A 22,351-nucleotide genomic window follows, 5' to 3' on the forward strand; every position below is an offset into this window, starting at 1 on the left:
CTAGTCCGGCTGCTGCTAGCCTCCTACCAATTGTGCGGGATGACCAAAATGTTGCAGAAATTCCATTCCTTGTTTTCGGATGGTTGACGCAGATGTGAAGGATAACGATGTGCTCGGTGTACAATACCACGATCTTCCCTTGCGGTTTTCAGACGGGGTCGACCGGAAACTTGGCAACGATAAGGTTGCCCTCACGGTCCCACGCAGTTCAACGTAGGAACGTTCCCACGCAGTCCAACGTAGGGCCACTGTCAAATCCAAATACCCCACATATCTGGATACTGAACTATTCGACCAGCCAGCCAAATGGACACCCACAATGAGGCCTCTTTCAAACTGTCAGGCACTGATACCGCTCTCTCAGAAAACGCCCTCTCAGAAGAGTATGCGGGATCTACGTGTCCTTCATAGCGATCGCTCAACATCTGGGGGTGTTCACGTCCCTTATATACCCTACCAGGTATGGTAACAAAACTAAGCACAAACAATACTGGTGCACTCAAGCGGTGGCAAGCTCCAATGGGACCACACTGTTGAGGTCATTGGTCCCTACTTAAACTAACTTACGCAAAGACCACACACACACACACACACACACACACACACACACACACACACACACACACACACACACACACACATGCCCGAGGGAGGACTCTAACCTCCGGCGGGGAAGCGGCGCGAACCGTGTCAAGGCGCCATAGACCGTGCGGCTACCCCGCTCGGCACTGACGCAACCCTGATGGCCGTTCTGTCACAGAGGACTGCAATTCTTAATCAGTTTGTGTGTGTGTGAAGTCAGACTGACATCCGATCATGTCTTCTGGGCGCTGCATCTTTTTGGCAGATTGTCTATATTGAATATACCGACGGCAGGAATTCCCACCACGGGCACTCTAAAGGAAAATCGTTCAAGACAGTTCTTGTTTGTGCCCCATGCTTGGAAAAAAAAGAAGCAGTTGGGACCACCATCACGCAGACAGCTGTGTGTGATATGACAGGATTTCAGACACACTCAATGAGGCTGTTCAAAAGTTCGGGTTTCTTGTTAACTCAGGTGATGCCATTCTCTGCGCAACAAATCTTGGAATTAACGTGCGCTCAACGGCGAGGTCATCAGCAGTGCAACACATTCGCAAGAGTATCCGATACAAACGCTGTAAAACTCAAGTCTGATGAGTATTCAGACCATTCCATTCGAGCGGTATCCTCATTTAAGAATATCACACCAACGCGGGCGTTTCGATGGGGACGGTAGTCGTTTTCCATGAAAATTAAGTCACAGCCGCCAGCATCATGGCAAAATTTAACATCCTTTTCCAAAACAGCTGTACAATACAGGGAGTTTTACCAACGTTCACCCGATTTAATCTCATAAATATGCACAAGATTACAGAGTTTTTATTCTTCAACTGAGTAACTTGCTGACGAACTCGTCATGGTCACAAAGCTTAGTTATCGCACAAGTTAACGATTTCTTGTAGATAGGTCATAGCAGCATTTTCTCACACGGCCTTTGACGTATCGGAATCATCAAAGCAAGCATTTTGCCGGCCGAAGTGGCCGTGCGGTTCTAGGCGCTGCAGTCTGGAACCGCGTGACCGCTACGGTCGCAGGTTCGAATCCTGCCTCGGGCATGGATGTGTGTGATGTCCTTAGGTTAGTTAGGTTTAAATAGTTCTAAGTTCTAGGGGACTAATGACCTCAGAAGTTGAGTCCATAGTGCTCAGAGCCATTTCAACCATTTGAACCAAAGCAAGCATTTTCCTCAGTGACAACTGTACATTACAGAAACAGTTTATTTCTCCGGCTTTTACAGGAATAAAAGCCATTTATGATTTGATGAGCTAGTGAGAAAGGTAGAACTTATTGCTAGTTTAGAATGTAAACAAATATCACCATGGTGTATATACTTTCAGTAAACGTATAAAGGTAAGTGAAAGTACTCTACAGTTCGGAAGAGTTCATACATCGATAGCGTAGTTCACGAAGCAAATCTACCCATACTTATCTTTGTCATTTCGGAGTAGCACAGGAGCACGAAAATGTCTCATCATCCCTGTTAGCTGTGATTTTGGCGACTGCCGATTTGGTGCCAGGTTATGATTCAAAATGGTTCAAAAGGCTCTAAGCACTATGGGACTTAACATCTGAGGTCATCAGTCCCCTAGAACTTAGAACTACTTAAACCTAACTAACCTAAGGACATCACACACATCCATGCCTGAGGCAGGGTTCGAACCTGCGACCGTAACATCAGGTATGATTCAGACTGCGTGAACCTGTACGGCAGGTCGCGGTTGCGCGCCATGGCGCGTCCAACTGAGTCAAATTTTGCGAGAACAATAATTTTGGTGGATTAACGTCAGTTCTATGCTACTCAACACAGGATGGAATATTATTTGATGCAGTCGGAAGCAGGAAGCGGTCGAGTCGGGTCGGGGGGGACCGCGATGTGCGGAAACGTCCAACGACGTGTAATAATCATGTATTAACTGAAGTTTCGTATTGGCTGAGAGAAGATTCAATATATTATGGCAACCCTATCTACTCGAAGAGCAATGAATAACTCAAAAAGGAACAATGGACTCGTGTGAGTCAAAGATATCATCAGGCCATTTTTCTCTGAAGTTAAAGCATAGTGAATTCATTGTTCTTTATAAACTGGTACTAGTTTGAAGACAACTTTCATAAATTTCTTTTATTCTTAAGAACAGCTTGAGTAAAGGTTCGATTGGGTACGTATTACTTAAGCACTCGGTTAGAAACTTCATTACTGTGACACGTGTACCTTGGGAATAAGTGAGTCCAGGAGTACTATACATAAATTTACAGTCCGGTGCCAAATAATTTCGACAGTACACAATTTAATGAACCAACTTTTAATAGCAAAAAAAAAAAAAAAAAAAAAAAAGTGAGCTGCTTGAAAAGTTCACGGGGATGACGGTGACAATTAGAACTTCACACAAATTTGAAAAGAACTAGAAATATATGGAAACACTGAAATCAACTCTTGCAGTTCCAACTATATTTTTTGTGTGCCGTGAACATTAATATTTGTTCCAAACTGGGATTTGAAAATGGATGGCCTTCCTAACAGATCAGACAATGCCATGAGTGTGCACGCTCCCAGGACCAACTCAAATCTACAGTTCGGATCTCAGTATAGCAGAAATTTTCATTTGCCACGACACAGGAATCAAAATATGAGTACGTGGTTTGTTCGTGCGTGCCGCTCTAACTCCGCAATCCACCTCCGCAGCCCCACGGAAACTATATTACATGGTAGCCCTGTATCCCCCATCCATGAAGGTGGTTTTCAGCTTGGAACTGCGGGGGGTTGTGTTCGAAAGAGTGTGTGTGTGTGTGTGTGTGTGTGTGTGTGTGTGTGTGTGTGTGTGTGTGTCTGTCAAAAGAGGGTACTGCACCAGTGGACTTTGACCATGAAGTCGGTGGAGCCACTGGCGATCTATTGCCAAAATGACCGAGACTGGCCCGAATGTTGGAGATGTTCCGTATGCCTGCAGTGATGGTGTATGTTCCAGCTCAGAAGGTATATACAGAGTGGTCAGAAACAATCTGAAAAGCTCGTAAGGGTTGGTTTGTTTAAGAGAGAGGGGGAAAGGGACAGAAGTGCTTGGTCATCGGTCCCTTGTTCGTAAGGGCGTTGCAGGGTAGGTTGTGCTGATAGATAATTGTTAGGAAAAAAATCGCTACATTGCGCCGTTTCCGAGTTAATTAGCATTTAAATTCGGCCATCAGGCCGTTGCGGGCAAGTTAGTGTCAGTTGCTCTCATAGCATAAATGTAGCGCACGAGACTGTTCAGCCGTTGGCTTTGCTACCGCCCCACATCCAGTTTTTGCGCCGCTCTCTTGTTCGGTTTTCGGAAACCAAAAGAAGCATACATTTGGCGACACCGTACCTGGCGGGCCGCTTCAATTTGGCTAACTTAATGCTAATTAACTCTGAAACGGCGCAGGGTACCGAATTTTTTCTGAAAAATAATTTCTCAGCAGAACCGACCCCGCAACGCCCTTGCAAGCTTTTCAGAAAGTTTTGGCCACCCTCCATGGGCGATGGCGAGATGCATGCGGTATACGTTTCGAAATCGATCAGAGTACTTCAAGGGAAAGGGGAGGTGATAGGAAGCGAAATAAATTTAACAAAGTCGATTTCTTGAGGTAGTGAACAGTGTTTTAAGTGGAATGTTAGTGTGTTAATATTACTTAACATTTAACAGTGTGACACTCAGAAAGCAAGTAGATGTGAGAGTATTATTTGAACATCCGAGAGTACTTTTGTGCGCGAAATACTAAGATTTCTATGATTTGTGTGAATGTTGGTTTTTACATATTGTCGAATATTTTAAGAAAACAGAAGACCAAGTGAAGTGGGTGTTTTTCAGCTACTAAAACAGCAACGACGACGACGACATTAAAAACTGAAATACGCAGTATAAATGTTCCACAATAATATCTATTTTATATTTCGCAGTGAACCAGCTTACGGCTTCCTAGGCCCGATCAGGCAATTTACACTGAATAGACAGTCCAAGTATCATCAGCGAGATCTTGCAGTTGTACAAGTGTTATTTCCAAAGACATGTGACGATTTTACGACTATACGTCTACCAGCGGAAAAATGCGCCGATCGGAGCACAAAAAATGTTCCCGTTTATTTATGAGACTGACTGAAAACTGGGGTACCAACTCCCTCATTCTACCTTCTTCAGCACCTTTAAAAATATTCCCAAAAATTTTGGCATACAAATACATTCGCGACTTCTTTAACACGTAACTCATCTTAAACTACCACAGGCTCTCCTAACTAACTCATTCTCACTTACTAGTCCATCGCTGTAAGTGGAGCATACCCATCCACTCCAAGCTGCCCTTTCTCAACCACTCATTCAGGCCAACTCATTGTCCGCCCCTCTGCCACTGCCACTTGTCTTCTCTCTAAGCATAAAAAAGTGCGAATACGTTAGGATGCCCAAATTTTTGGGAAAATTATTAGAGGTACTGAGTAAGGTAGAATGAAGGAAGCTGGTATCCCACTTTTCAGTTAAAAAAAATGGCTCTGAAGACTATGCGACTTGGCTTCTGAGGTCATAAGTCGCCTAGAACTTAGAACTAATTAAACCTAACCAACCTAAGGACATCACATACATCCATGCCCGAGCCAGGATTCGAACCTGCGACCGTAGCGGTCGCTCGTTCCAGACTGCAGCGCCTAGAACCGCACGGCCACTCCGGCCGGCTACTTTTCAGTTAGAGTCATTTTAATAAACATGAACACCTTTTTGTCCTCCGAGAGGAGCATTTTCCCGCTGGTTCCCTCCTTTTGCCTGCTACAGCTGGATATGTAACTCATGAAAACGAATGTATTGGTCAGTAAAATTTAGGTAGTTTACTTATGTGAAACTGAAATAATGCAAAACTAATTTTCCACCTCAGACCTTATTTTACGTGCAAAAAAATTTTACATGTGCTTCAGTAATAGAACATTCGGAGACACTTGACAAGTCACTTTATAAACTACGTTTTCGCCTCAACCGGATTTCACGTGCGTATTTTACTTGTACATGTAGTGTAACTTTGAACCTCTGTATCGTGGATACGGATGAAGGTATCACGAAAATTTTCAAGGTTGTTTGAGATCTGCGTCTTAGGAATATAGGTAAAAATTTCAACCATTTGCTGTGCATAGCTGTATTGGAAATCTCATCTGAGCTTTTGTCCGCTGGGGACGGCGAAAATTTAGTAAAAACCCCGTTTTGTGAGGATTTCCAGGGAACCACCCGTGAACCAATGGTACCTCCTTAAGTCCCATCATGCCCACCGTATTCCACATCAAATGCAAAAAGAATCCACCGATTTGCTCCGTTTACCTACACAGAAGAAAATATGTAATATTCATACTTTGACTCTGTAATGTAGGATAGTGATAGTAAGATGAGCCTTCTATTGGGTATATAAATGGTCCATAGAGCAAGGGCTATCCAAAACACTTGACCCTGCCTTTTTATCACCAATAAAACCCTAGGTACGAGCACCGTGAAATCCCGTTTTATGCGCGGCGTTCTGGAACATATTAAATATGATATACAAAGAAGATATGAACAATTTCTGTATTTCAATAGTCTTAGAGTTTTTCGTAAATATACTCGTACACTATCTGATCAAAAGTATCCAGACACCTGTTAGCGGACATTAATATGGAATGGGTCCACCCTGCACCTTTATGATGGCGGCGAACTCTGCCGGGGACACGTTGACTGAGGTGTCTGCGGGGGAGTGCCAGCCCATTCTTCCTCAACAGCCGCAACCAGAGACTGTAGTCACGTTGGGACACTGGGTTCTGGAGGAGAATCTACGTTCTAACTTATCCCAAAGGTGTTCCATTCAGTTCAGGTCGGGGTTCTGGGCTGTCCAGTCCATTTCAGGAATGTTACCGTCCAGAAACCATTGCATCACAGATGATGCTGGTGACAGGATGCATTGTCATGCTGGTAAAGTCATCGTCTCCAAATTGTTCTTCTATAGTACGCACTGCACAATTCTGTAAACAGTGCGTTATATTAAACACAATAAGGGGACCACAACCGAATCGCGAATAACACCCTAACACCACCTCCTCCGTACTTCCTTGTTGGCACTACACGTGATGGCACGTATCTTCCTCCCGCACTTTCCAAACCCAAACCTTTCCATCGGATTACCACAGGGTACATCGTGATTTATTACTCAAAATTGCTCGTTTTCAGTCATCCATTGCCCTGTAGCGTCGCTCTTTACACCTCAAGGTTCACTTACCACTGACTACAGAAACGTGTGGCTCATGAGGAGCTGCTCGACCATTGTAAACAATTTTTTTTTTTTACTCCCTAAGCACAATCACTGTACTAGCTTTACTGCTGGTAGCATTTTGGAACTCAACAGTGACTCCTTCTGCTGATTTCATGAGACTTTTGCAACCAGCCACCACAGCGCTTGATGGTCCCAGTCCGTCAGTACATGAGCTATATCTGGCCTTGGTTTAGTTGTGTTGTCCGTGTTTCCACTTCACAATTACGTCACCAACTGTCGACTTAGGGCTCTTTAGAAGTGTTGAAACTTCACCGATGGGTTTGTAAATCCATGTTCGAAGTTACTGACCTCTCCTGACCGATCCATTTTGATTTCACTGCTTCTCTACGGCCGGAACACTACTCCCCGCTTGTTTTTATGCTGGCGGGTCCGCCTTCCGCGATATCCAGTAGTCAGTTCCGCATTACACAGGGGTGTCAGGATACATTTGATGAGAGAGTGTACGTAGCCGTAAAATGGTCACACGTCTTCAGAAACAACAATTTCTGTACAGTTATAATCTGTCGCTTATGTTGTGTGGACTACCTATTCAGTCTTAAGTTATCTGAGGTGGCCTAGAATGTTGAAAGCCTGTTCATAACGAAATATAAATATTAGTGTTCAACATTAACACTATGTACTTCGGTTTGTAATATGTTCATGTTCTTCCAGGTACCGACGGAATGTACCACAAACAATAATAACAAATACAAATCTGACTGTCCGACTGTGACTGAACACATGTTATTATAAACATAACTTAAACAAGTTACAACGACCGCCAGCATAAAACAGTATGTCAAAGTTTTCAAAACTATTTCTAACGTAACAGACTGAACTGAGGTTGCAGTATGCCTTTCACTATTATAACTGTACAGCTAATCAGTGTACATGTGAAGATTATGCAAACGTTACACGTTTCCACGTATAATGATCTGAAATTTGAAGGCTACTTACGCTCGCATTGCACACCAACTCTTCCAGTGCCCCAAATATAGTCATTGCCTGGAACAAAAATAATAACTATTTTAGAAAACAAGAATTACTAGGAGGCTTAAAAGTATTCACCTTCATTATGTTACGTTTAAATAAAAAAGATCATGCAGTTACTACCCTTTAGTGGGCTGACAGCTCTTAACACGAGGCAATACACAACAGATAATTCCTACTCGAGAAGTAGTATCCACATATAAGGATGAATGCTAAGTCTCTTAATGAATTGAATATAGTCTACTTTTTTTAATATAAAACGCGTCGCTTTCTGTGTTACTGACATGCAGTTTTAATGGCATCACCCTAATGCACAAGTTTAGAAGTTGTCTTGCTTCGGTAGCGGCAGGCTAGATACTTGAGTGTTCTTACTCGGAACTGTGCGCTCTCAAGGACTTCGTTATCTGGATTCGGTGAGAGTCCCAAGTTTCTCGCGATCGGATAGCCTTCCGAGCTTCCGCTCCACATGCCGGGTGTCCCTCATATGAGTGATCAGGTGCATTTTATCTGTTGTTTCGGCATACATTCGCAATCAAGTTTTTGCTATGTGAAGTTGGTGTCAGCCCAAACAAATACTGCTTGTCACATATTTCTTGCGAAATCTAGCGTCGACAGGGGGGCGTCGGTATGTTTTCCGTCACAAACAAAATGATTCGTTAAGCAGAATTTTACCTGCCTATTCGATAAACCTGACCAAAGTTAGTCTAGTGCGATATTCTCTTTGTTGGTATGTGTTAAGAAAAACATTAAAACACGACGAATAACCAGTACGTTAGCTGGGACTGCGCACCACTGCTGCTTGGCGGTAGCAGTCGGCGCCGTACAGAGAGTCGCTGTCGGAATGTTGGTTATTCACAGTGTGTTAATGTTCCTGTTAACACATACTGATAAAACGAATATCGCACTATACTAATTTGGCGCCGCTGTATCGAGTAAGCACGCTAGATAAACAACATTATCAATAATGGCTGGGTGTTTTCTTCTTTGAAAGACTCAACCTATATTTTGTGGAACACTTTTTTCCCAAGTACGTGACAAATTAATTGTGTGATTTCAGGGCTATAACTGCGACTCAGACGCAATCGTGAACGCCTAGTTTCTTCTAACCAATAAGATCTTTATAAAGCCACGGACTGTGACTAATGCCATGCATAGCACCTCTGAGCTTAAATTACGTAGGTGTAATGAAGTGAATCAAATCACGGAATGATTTATAACTTTCTCAGTTTCTCTACGAAAGAAGGTAAATTGGAATTTAACGCCCCCTCATCGACCGTGTCAGTAGATGCTGGGCCCAAGTTCGGCCCCGACAAAATTATCGAAAGAAGCCACCTTTCTGGCATTTTCCTTCAGCGATTTAGGGGGAGACGGTGAATCCAGCCCCTCTCAACAGCTATTCCAGTGTGCTAATATCTTACCATATTTGTTCGGTAATTTACCTAAATCGATTGATGTACTGAAAGGTTAAGTAGTTCAAAGGAGCTAGTAACTTATGCAGATTTTATGGAGCAAGGCTTTATTTCAAGTGGTTCAAATGGCTCTAAGCACTATGGGACTTAACATCTGAGGTCATCAGTCCTCTAGACTTAGAACTACTTAAACGTAACTAACCTAAGGACATCACACACATCCATGTCCGAGGCAGGATTCGAACCTGCGACCGTAGCAGCAGCAGCAGCAGCAGCGCGTTTCCGGACTGAAGCGCCTAGAACCGCTCGGACACAACGGCCGGCGGTTTTATTTCATTTCAAGTTCTTTGGGCTAGAGGACTGACTCTGTCCACTGCCGGGACCCGCGTAAAGAGTGCCTCAGAAGAGGTACATAATGCGTGAAGCGTCTAACGAATTCGACAGTAAATTTCATGAACCGACTTGACAGAAAATTCTAAGAAGTTTTGGTATCATGTTACATCAGTACAGACACTGTGACCATAATGGCATTGCAACGAATGATAACACATAACGCCGAAATACTAAACGCCTTTTTCCACCCTGTTTCAATGAGGAAGATTGTACTGTTTTTGTTCTACTAAATCATCGCACGAACATCAAAATGGCTGATATCGAAATAAGTGGCACGGTACAGCTAAGAAATCTGTAGTGAACTTGTCCTACGGAATAGGTCCGATAGAAGATAAATTCAGTAAGACTGCAGCACAGGAAAGGGAGCAGTACTGCATACTCATCACAATACTCGCAAGAGATTTGAGCCCCCTGGGGGCACAATAAGTCGGCTTGTGGAGTACAGATGTAGTAGAATGCATGCTGGAGAGAGTGACTGTCCGCGTCTGCTGGACTCGCTCATGAATTCGAAGCTTTACCGCGGCTAAGTATTTTTTCCGTACCAATTTACATTAGAAAACTATAGGGAAAACCAGGCAGAGGACAGTACCTTCCACAGAACTGCTATTAGAGGGATAAGGAGTGCAAATTGTGACGGAAATTGATTACCAATGACAATACCTGTGTTCTGTTGTGACGGAAATTGATTACCAATGACAATAACTGTTCTATTGCGACGGAAATTGATTACCAATGACAATAACTGTGTTCTGCTCGGCAAGCCTGTTTGGTGAAAGACTTATTTTAAAAATTTCAGGAGTGGTTTGATGTTGGTGAAGTTTAGGAACCGTCCGACAGAATTCCTGATGTACGAGGCAAGTTGCGGGTTCTCTGGAATGGTTCTGCTGTTTGGTAGTGTTACTGCTAATGGACGTCAAAGTTAGCGATTCGGCAGTTATTCTCCCTTACAAGAATTCTGAAGTTTATTCTATGCTGCGGGCATGATCAGTTCTAATTCGTTTTTGGTGGCGAGTGTTGTACCTTAGTGCGCTCGCACGTGTCTTGGTATTGAACTATTATCCTTTTCCGTCTTGGTGGAGATTTCTGAAGTAGTGACGAACCAGCTACAAGTGATGGGTTAAGATTTGGATTTAGAACAAAGGTTTCTACGGAATACGAAATAAAGTCCTGTGTGTGAGGCCGAAGACACGAAGTCTCCCAGAACAATGAAAGAAGTGAACACAGAAGCCTATGAACAAACTATATAGTTGATTTTACGTCAAAGAATTGAAGATAAACATTATTACACAAGGACAGTGTATCATGTAACCCGACTGCAACGCTTTTGTTGCGGCACTGAAATGCGTATGGTCGAACTTTAGTACCGTTGATGTTTACTGAAGTCCTCTGTAACATCTTTATTCTTGAAATACTGCCCTTCATGTGAGGTTACGTGCCGTAACGTTTACAATTTACCGCGTTAATAGAGTGAACTGTGGGTGGAATCACAGTCTATCTACCGCTATTAAAGTTTTGCGCATTCTCCAGTTCTTAAACCCGCCCACCGTCATCCTATAACGTTTACAAATAGCACATATTTACTTGAAATTAGCTTCTTTTATTAACACTTTGAATCTTTGTAGCGCAGAGCCCTTTAACAGTGCAAAAGCTCAAGCTGTAGTATTCGTTGTAACTATTTTACGTCGGTTCCAAAATTATGTCTTTTTCTCCTCCGCCTACACACCAAGAAGTGCAACAAAACGCCGACAGAAGCAAAGTTCAGGCATCTTATTCGGTTGGTGACGTCATAGTTACTTTCATATCTTGCGATACGTTACGCTAATCAGCACCTATTGACCCCGCTCTCGGCGAATAGCTAAACGCTACAGAATGGAGAAATTTCGTCGATGTGCATGAATAGTAGTATAAGTTGTTCTTTTGAAGAGTATCATGAATGGTTAAGCTTTTATATTTACTGTGGGGGTTTGGAATGACTGCACTGTCCTACATATGGAACTAGGAAACGCAAAACTTGTTTCTGCTCTCAAAAACTCGGGAAACGTGTATACTGCTGCTTTACTGCTTGCAAGTACAAAATTAATAAACTTTTCAAGTTTTTAAGGAATTGTGGTTTTTAGAGTGATTGAGGCATTCAGAGTTGGACGCTAATGAAAATTTTTAAGTTGATACATTTTAATTGTTGATTTGGAGAACTCTCAAAAATATGTATCGTATTTGCACAAGAAAAGTAGAAAGCATGTACTTGAAAGTACTTTTAATTTTATGTATTTTAATCGATTTAAAAGAAAACAATCCACGACTGGTGTATACTCTTTGCAGAAAGCAATCTGCGACAGTAGAATTGTATTCAGCGAAATGTCAATAGTTTAGACATTTATCTTGTATTGGCGTGGAACGGCTCCAAATTACAGTCCTGTGATCGCGTTAAGTGAATGCCAGTATCGTTCCCTCAACAAGTGCACAGCCGCTTTTATATAATTATTTTTTGTTCATTTCAAGCTAGCGCTCCATCGGAATCAACGCAACGCTACGTTAAAATCCAACGTCCCGTAGCCCAACGATAGGTCTAGCAGCAAAGAAATCTCCGTTTATTACATAGGATTCAGTTTAGCTTTTGTTTTTACGTGATTCAGCATAGAAGTGAATTGTATCTGTGGATTTTACTTTGTTTATCCTGTGAATTGTGTGAACTGACTTCGTTGAGTAGTAAAACGGTAAGTAGCGTAGTGGAAGTAGATAAATTGCGTCCGACGAGTGCTAGAATTACAGTTACATTCTTCTTTGTTGTACAGACCAAAATTGATTAAAGATGGATAGAGACTGCACCTTTTGCGTACGGATGCAGGGGGAATTGACCATTGTTCGTAAACTATTGGCCACGGTCTACAGGCTTCAAACTGCTGGCCTGGGCGGTTATGGCGTTGGCCGCCTGCGCTGCCGCCTCTGGAGCCGACAGTGTCGCCTGGGATCTCTGACGTCGCAGCGTCTATAGATTCGCACAACACGGCCGGTGGTACCCGACGGTGGATAGCGAACAGTGGCGGGTAACGGAGGGCGAACGTGGGTACTGGCCGCACGGCTGGACGGCTGGGTAAGGGAGGTGGGGGGTGGAATGGATTGCTTGTCACTGGGAGCTCCGATGTAGTAGGTGGGTGATGGAGCCCCTTATGGAAATAGTGGGGAGGTCGGAAAAGATGGCCGGTGCCCACTGCTTGCCGGAGGTGGGGTCACGTCCGATAGGTGAAGCAGGCTCTTCCGGCAGCAACTGAGCACACTGGGTGTACCCGGCTACAAGCCATGGCTCATGTCAGTACGGATGACTGCCGCCTGGGTTCAGGGGCAGCACTACGGCCCGCGCTGACTGCTACCGCCATCCAGAAGCTACTGCAACACCGATTGTTCTTCACGATTTACTGTTCCTGTTAATACACATCGACAAAGCGAATAACGCGTACACTAATTTGCGACCTCTCTATCGAATGAGCGCTTAATATTCCACTTTAAAAATAATTTTGTTTGTAACAGGAAACAAATTGACATTTTCCGTCGTCACTGGGCGTCGTATGAAAGACGTGATGAGCATTATATGTTTGGGTTGACTCCAGCTACACTTTCCAAAAACGAAATTGCAAACTTCTGCCGAAACGTCAGAAAAAAGGTGCATGCCGACCCACAGGAGACACCCCTGGGAGATAGCAAAGACAGGATGAACGCCAGTGTTTTATAGCCGTAACAACGCGACAATATCTAAAGAAATTAGTACATATTCAAAATGCGAAATATTTTGTAATAAGATAAGTGTTAAAGGTGGATCAAAGATGGTTACTGGATGCTTTTATCAGCCTCAGCAGCATTAGTAGTGGAAAATCTGAGGCAAAAAGCGAGTGAGTTTCGCATAAATTTCATGGTCTTATTATGGTATTAGGTGCAGATTTCATATATTCCAACTAAACAGTAGGAGACTCCGCTGATTAACGCCGGTGGTAGTGACAGGGAAACGTGGGATGTTGTTGTAAATGGCTTATCCAAAAATTATGGCTGTAGTTTCCCCTTGCTTTCAGCGATTCGCTGTACCACCACAGCAAGGCCGTTTTGGATGATGCTCCAAGGCCAGCTCAGTCCGTCACCCAGATTGTTGCCCCTGCAACTACTGAAAAGACTGCTGTTCCTCTACAGTAGCCACGCGTTTGACTGTTCAACAGACACCCCTCCATTGTGGTTGCACCTAAGGTACGGCTGTCTGTATCGCTGAGGCATGCAAGCCATTCCACCGACGACAAGGTCCACGGTTCATGGGAGAGGGGGGCTATGGGTTTACCAGCTTCACTTCTGCAACATTTCAAAGCGCCGGATGTCATAATCAAAGATTATCTTATATCCGTCAATGTTTTTTTGGCAAATTGTCTTGTGAAAGTGTGCATCGGCGTAAACATCCCTTAGCTCTTCTAATGCCTTGACGATGCTCTGGTGCTCCGTCTTTAGTTATTTCTCTAAGTCATCCATTATCGTTCTAGCGAGAAATTCTATCATGATTCGTAGCAGTCCCACTTCGCTTATACGGATACCTTGTTAAATCGTCCGCATATAATCATCATCTCTGAAACACTTCATTTACTGCAACTGCCTCGATGGAGGTTAGACTCTTCGTAACACTTTTTCGAAATACAAAACAATTTTGGATAAGTCTCTCTTTGCACTATGCAGGAAAAGAAACCTCTGTATTTGTGACTTCTTATATAAACAAATTTAAATAGAAATACACTCCTGGAAATGGAAAAAAGAACACATTGACACCGGTGTGTCAGACCCACCATACTTGCTCCGGACACTGCGAGAGGGCTGTACAAGCAATGATCACACGCACGGCACAGCGGACACACCAGGAACCGCAGTGTTGGCCGTCGAATGGCGCTAGCTGCGCAGCATTTGTGCACCACCGCCGTCAGTGTCAGCCAGTTTGCCGTGGCATACGGAGCTCCATCGCAGTCTTTAACACTGGTAGCATGCCGCGACAGCGTGGACGTGAACCGTATGTGCAGTTGACGGACTCTGAGCGAGGGCGTATAGTGGGCATGCAGGAGGCCGGGTGGACGTACCGCCGAATTGCTCAACACTCCACAGTACATCGATGTTGTCGCCAGTGGTCGGCGGAAGGTGCACGTGCCCGTCGACCTGGGACTGGACCGCAGCGACGCACGGATGCACGCCAAGACCGTAGGATCCTACGCAGTGCAGTAGGGGACCGCACCGCCACTTCCCAGAAAATTAGGGATACTGTTGCTCCTGGGGTATCGGCGAGGACCATTCGCAACCGTCTCCATGAAGCTGGGCTACGGTCCCGCACACCGTTAGGCCGTCTTCCGCTCACGCCCCAACATCGTGCAGCCCGCCTCTAGTGGTGTCGCGACAGGCGTGAATGGAGGGACGAATGGAGATGTGTCGTCTTCAGCGATGAGAGTCGCTTCTGCCTTGGTGCCAATGATGGTCGTATGCGTGTTTGGCGCCGTGCAGGTGAGCGCCACAATCAGGACTGCATACGACCGAGGCACACAGGGCCAACACCCGGCATCATGGTGTGGGGAGCGATCTCCTACACTGGCCGTACACCACTGGTGATCGTCGAGGGGACACTGAATAGTGCACGGTACATCCAAACCGTCATCGAACCCATCGTTCTACCATTCCTAGGCCGGCAAGGGAACTTGCTGTTCCAACAGGACAATGCACGTCCGCATGTATCCCGTGCCACCCAACGTGCTCTAGAAGGTGTAAGTCAACTACCCTGGCAGCAAGATCTCCGGATCTGTCCCCCATTGAGCATGTTTGGGACTGGATGAAGCGTCGTCTCACGCGGTCTGCACGTCCAGCACGAACGCTGGTCCAACTGAGGCGCCAGGTGGAAATGGCATGGCAGGCCGTTCCACAGGACTACATCCAGCATCTCTACGATCGTCTCCATGGGAGAATAGCAGCCTGCATTGCTGCGAAAGGTAGATATACACTGTACTAGTGCCGACATTGTGCATGCTCTGTTGCCTGTGTGTATGTGCCTGTGGTTCTGTCAGTGTGATCATGTGATGTATCTGACCCCAGGAATGTGTCAATAAAGTTTCCCCTTCCTGGGACAATGAATTCACGGTGTTCTTATTTCAATTTCCAGGAGTGTATATTGGGTGGTTCAGACAGTAGCGCATTTGCCCGTGAAATCAGGAGGTTCCGAGTTCAAGGCTCGGACCGGCACACAGTTTTAATCTGCTAGGATGTTTCAACTTTAAATAACTTCATGAAAATTAATTTTTGTGTTTCCTTAATTGTATTACTACCCCATCTTACCAATATATCGGCAGTTTTCTTATTTTAGATCATTAGTATATTTAATGAACTAATTGGATTGAATTGTTGAATCCATTTCGCAACTAGCGTGCGTGTGTTTTAGTCCTAGTTTGTCTGCCGGTCTTTCTGTAACGTTCTCAGCAGATAATGTTTGTCTGTATAAAGAATCATTCTACAGTATTCTGATAATCAGAGTGCATGCTAGAAATTTTTCAGTATCGCTTTTTTATTTCGTGTAATTTGTTTCATTTCTGTTCGACATACATACCACAGAATCATTTTTTCCCTGTGCATTTTATAGCATTTACTGTCTTCATGTTTATCCTTTTTTGGTAAATCTGAAATCCTGCAGTCAAAATGCAGTTGCTGAATGTGTGGGGAGAAATGGAATTGAACAATTGCTCTTTTAGCGTAGTATAAACAACTAGCCCACGAACAAGCTAGTTTCAGCCCATTTCGTGAGAACGCTGAACAAGCTGCAGAGGCCATCTGAGACAGACAGCATCGTCAGCTAGCACGCTTCACGGAAACCGATCTCAAGGCTCCAGTTGTGCAGCGTGTGTTTGCATCGTCATGTCTATGTTTATCACTCAGCCTGATGTCTTTGTTATCTACAGAGGTGTGTGTTGTCGTTGACCAGTGGAGGAATCTGGTTGGATGGAAAATTACGGTTTGTTTTGCACTCCTGTTTTAAAGCTAATGTGAATTCTCGTTTACAGTATTTCGTCAAACACTTCTTAGTGCAGGAAGATTAGATTCGAACCAATCAATTTGAGTCTCGACGGAAAACTCCGTACTCTCCAGACTAATATGTCACGTTGAAGGAGGTGGTTTTGGTGGTTTGTTTCACGTCCTCATTCATGAGAGACTACGCCAGTAACGTTAAGGAAAGCGTTGCTTCAGGTGAGACCGTCAATAGATCTCCGAGTTACAGCAACAGACCATCTTCCTCCAGGGGTTTCAAAGAAGACAAATTCTTGTATAATATTTGATGTTGCCGTTATAACCCAGTAAGAGAGGAGAGAATGAGATCGCTTCGCTTTCATAACTAAATCGAAAAATTAATGGAGATACATTTTGCATGTGGCACCAGAAGGGTGATGAGGAGTGGGCGTTGGTAAACGGCCTTGGATGCATTCGTAGCTCCATGTTGTTCTGCTGACGGTAAGGTGGACTCGACCCATACATGGGAGGTGTGCTGTTAAATTCCCATCCACTCATCCCAATCCGCTTTTAGCATTATTTCAATCTCTTCATGCGAATGCAGCGACGATTCGTTCAAAGAGGCCACGACCAATTCCTTTTCCGAACCTTTTTCCAACCAAGCTGGTAAAGAAGAACGGAATTGATAGAGTTTAGAGTCCCTTCGAGATCATTAGTGGCGGAGCTAAGAATCTTATTTGACAAGGACGATTGGAAAACGTCAGCCGTGGCCTTGCTTAAAGAACTATTCCGTCATTCAACTCAAGTCATTTAGGTAACGACTAAAAATTTACATCGGAATTATTAGACAAGAATTTGAAGCTGTTCCACCACAATAGGTATTGTTCCATCTCTACTGCTCTAATCGTTGACGGGACATCAACACAGCAACCCAATTACTTTGATAAGATTTAAACGATATCGCGCCTACAACGATGTATGTGCAAAGAATCCTACTCAGCTCCCGTGCCACGTGTTGCGAGGTTCTGTCGCACTTTCATTTGAGTCGGAGTTTTTGATTTTTATCGACACATTTGTTTTTACCAACGTGTCAATTGGCTGTATCAGTAGAACGAAGCTGTGGAATAACGGAGAGAGATTTTATGTTTCCTGTTTGCATAATACTTCCTCGCTTATTTTATGTTAATGTACATAGGCAGATGTAAACTATTGATCTAAAATAAAGGACTAGAAAATTGGCAATGCAACTAAAATGTAGTTTCTTTCCGTCATTTAAGTGAAAGCTAAATATGAGAAATCATGCAAACATCAAAAGGGAAACCGAACGAAGAAGTATGACGTAACATACAGAAACCTATTTGATTTTTATTTGTTTATATTTTTGTCTGGATCTCAAGAGTAGTCAACATAACAATAAGTGCCATCCGGTAACAAAGCACGTGCAATTTATGGCGAATGGAATCTACGAAACAACAGTGGAACTTCTTTGTGTCAGGAAACGCATTACTGATGTTGGTCGGAAAGTAAGTGCCGGTCACCATGTAGGTTGGCACGATATGGATTTTATAAGGTCAGTTGTCATTAATGTGAAATATATGGTAAAGTTCAGAGTATCTCATATCAAAAGAAAAATTACGTGTTGTACGGCACCGACTGTATCTTCCCATCTGAGAACTATACAACTGACAGTTTCGTCGTCAATGCGGAGCATAAATATTTCCAGTACAAGTGGAGCAGCGGTTAAACTTCGAGTAGGCTATGAAGTTTTTATTTTCAAAACAACTATCCCGTGGGTATATCTTTTACATGGACGCACATACATTAAATATTTAAAAGTAACCCGGCAGCTGCTGGTGTACATTAATACGGGGTGTGTCCACTGTTTGTCATTATGTCGGCTTGGTTACGGAAATACCAGTTATAACGAGAAGCTTTAATGTGTGACTTTGCATATGAAGAAGTGCACTGAAGTGGCGTAATTGCTCCGCCTTATTGCACGTGGCGCGATGGGTGTCATAACCAGTCTGACACTGAGTCAGCCGTTGTATTTTGGATGATGCTCGCTGTGTTAGGGACATTTAGCCAACGCTTAGTTCATGGAGTAATCAAATTTTGTGAATGACTGCTGTAGTACACACTCGACGTGTTATTTTTCTCTGTTAAAAAGAAGTTGGCTGGCTTCAGTAATTGCTTCGACAAGCGAAGAATAGAAGCGTTGTATAGGCACGCACATATAACATTACGGTTAGGAAACAGTTTATAATGCTAATATTTTGAACTGTGTGCTTTTTCATGAAATTTTACACTGTAACACCCAATTTCAGTGATTTTGAACCAACCAGAAATTCTGCAGGATGAAAACGCACCTTGCCCTGCCGGAGAGTGCACCAAGTGGACACAAATCTCGGTTCACGAGGCCATTTCTATTTATCATGTAGGGAACACTTAGTAGATGTAGCACCAGTATTAACTGCACTTGATGCTAGAGAATGTCTTTCCCGTCGATTAAGATTAGCCTTCATCCATAAAATCATTAGTCAATAACAATGGGATCAATTTGGTCTTTTTGACTGTGATGCGAATAACTGTCAATTTGGGAGAACATACGAAAGGCACAGTGAAAATCGCGTTAATGTAGGCAATAAACTACGTTACCGTTGATTATTATTTCAAACCGCACTAAAAATGGTAATTATGTTTTTATAGTGAGAAGACAGATGATAGTGCTAAAGCCTGTCACTGTTATAGGGTACTGCTGCTGAAGCACTTCGACACTCCAAGGAAATCTACAACTACTCTATGATGAAGGTGATATCTGTCACCGGAATATCGCTCATAGAGAACATGATAACAACTAGATACATGCAGAGTAAGTGACTGCCGAGTGTTCTTTCTGTGGGTTAACACTAATGAGTCAGCTGTGTAGTTTCGCTAGTTGACCTCGCCTGTTTGAGACAAGCGAACTTCTTTTCCGTCACACTATCAGTGATGTTCAAGCGCAAATGAAAATGGAAGTACGAAGTCTGATGGAGAAATTATTTCTAGAAATCGTGTCACATGGCGAAGTTCACGTGTAAGGGGAAAGTCTGCGAGACAAATTTACATTTACTTTACACGCAATACATGTTAGGAACATTGTTTTCATTTCTTAAAGTGCATGTCTCAGTTGTTCACAATAATATCATCAGTGTGTATTCCTAATATTTCATATGGGTCAAAAGGATTTTCACATGTCTAGTGTAGCGCAGTTTCCGTCTAACATATTCAGACTCTTCACGTTGGACAGAGGTACTTCAATGTTCCCATTGAATGTTTCAAGAGAATGCGAGAAGACGTCTTTTACGAGAAGTTTTCACGGAATTCATCTAGTATGAGGATAACGTCCTACGAGTGTTTCGAATACCAAAACCACTAATATTTAGACGGCTTCTATCTGACCACTTCCGGTTTAGTGCCCACAGCTTTCTAAATATTTGAATACCATAGAAATTTTTACTGTTAGAGGCAATACGTTTCCGAGGATCAGGAAAGAAATAGCCGTGATATCTGTTGAGGCTCTGTACCAGCATGAAGCGTTTCTCCGACTCATCCTTAGGTTAGGTTAGGAGGTGTGAGGTGGGCGAGTTCCTCGGCACGGAAAGCGGCTGGAGGTCCTCAGGACGTGTTATGCTGTGGGAGACGCACCCTCTACATCTGATCTGTTTTTTCTCAACCTATGTTACCACAAGAAAACTAGAAATACCTACAAGTCGTTGCAATCTCAGGAAAGAGAACGATGACAAAACATTAAAACAACGACAAACGTAAAAGAATAATAATAATAATAATAATAATAATAATAATAAGGTAGGCCCATGTGGAGTTGATAGTCTCCCATCGGGCGCCTCCCCAGGTGGCGGATAGGGGAATGCTCTCCAGATATGGAGGGTACCGGGGAAATAAAATACCCGGGGTGGACCAAAACTATCAACCGAAATCCACTAACGTCTGCCTGGTATCCAGCGGTTAGGGGTCAGCGTCTGTTCGCCTAGATGGTGCGGCTGCAGCAACCTTCTTGATCTCAACAATCAAGTCGTATTCCTTGTGATCTTTCCTCGGAAGGACCACCACCAAGTTAGTTTTCAACTTGAAAACCAAACATGATGATAACACAAGGAATGACTCCACTACCCCGGGCACCAGTCGCAAGGCTGGCTTCACCTGGTCATCGTATTCCGGGGGGACCAGGAGCATCATGTTACGCCTAAGGTTGAGAACCAGACGACGTCCAAATTATTACACACAAAACAGACACACTTCATCGGTACACTTAATACTAATACTCTTTTCAAACTGGGCAAGATCAAACAACTTACAGACGTGCTGCAAAAATTCCAGATCAAAACCCTTGCAATCCAGGAAACACGATTTACGGACGAAAAACATTTTGATACAGACAACTACAGGATCTACAAAGGGAAACCAGCAGTTAAAACTAATGAGAAAGGACTCAAACTGTTTGGCACAGCATTTGCAGTCCACAAATCTATCAGCGACTCTGTCATTGACTTCCAGTCTGCCTCAGAACGTATATCAACGCTCTCCGTCAAATCGGCCAACAAAGCATATACCTTGATCAACGCACACGCACCCACAAATGCCTATGACAAGAAGAACTGCCATAAAGTAGATGACTTCTGGAATGACGTTGAAGAGACGACAAACAAAATTGCCAAACACCATGTAATAATCTTGTTAGGCGACTTTAACGCACAATTAGGTAAAGAGAAAAAAAATACAGGAAAATCATTGGAATCCATACAGTTCACAAGAGAACTAACAAGAATGGGGAAAGATTGATAAGCTTTTGCAAAAATTTCGGCCTAGTAATTATGTCAACACAATTCAAAAAACCCAACAAGAAACTGTATACTTGGAAGTCGCCCAACACAATGTTGGGTGAATTCCAGATAGACCATGTGGCCATCTCCAAGAGTAACACAGCAGAAATTCTGAATGTGAAAACGAGAAGAGGATTTTTTGACTCAGACCACCATCTTCTACAGATAAAGACCAGATTACAACCCAATAGAAAAAAGCCAAAACTAAACAAAGTGCTGAGACCAGACCCCGAATACATAAAACTAAACAAGGAAAACATCTTACAGGAAATTAGTCAGACAAACACCACAAACTGGACAGAACTTGTGGACGTCCTCAAATCCACGATGAAATTGGGTCAACCCCCGAGAGGGAGAAAACACAGGTGGTGGAATATAATATGTGACCAAGCAATAGCCGGCCGAAGTGGCCGTGTGGTTAAAGGCGCTGCAGTCTGGAACCGCAAGACCGCTACGGTCGCAGGTTCGAATCCTGCCTCGGGCATGGATGTTTGTGATGTCCTTAGGTTAGTTAGGTTTAACTAGTTCTAAGTTCTAGGGGACTGATGACCTCAGCAGTTGAGTCCCATAGTGCTCAGAGCCATTTGAACCATTTGACCAAGCAATAGAGGAAAGGACCAATGCCTGGAAAAACTTCAATAGTCACAAAACATCAGAAAAATGGCAACAACTTCTAGTAATCCGAAAACAAACATCCAAAACTATTCGGAGGGAAAAAAGAAATTATGACAAACGGCGACTAGATGAGAAAGAACAAGATTTTAAGAAGAACACTACCAGGAATTTTTTATAAGACGTTTAAAGAACATATTGCAGGATACCAGCCACCCAACC

The sequence above is a fragment of the Schistocerca serialis genome, chromosome 3, assembly GCF_023864345.2.
Source record: "Schistocerca serialis cubense isolate TAMUIC-IGC-003099 chromosome 3, iqSchSeri2.2, whole genome shotgun sequence".
In the NCBI taxonomy this organism is placed as follows: domain Eukaryota; kingdom Metazoa; phylum Arthropoda; class Insecta; order Orthoptera; family Acrididae; genus Schistocerca; species Schistocerca serialis.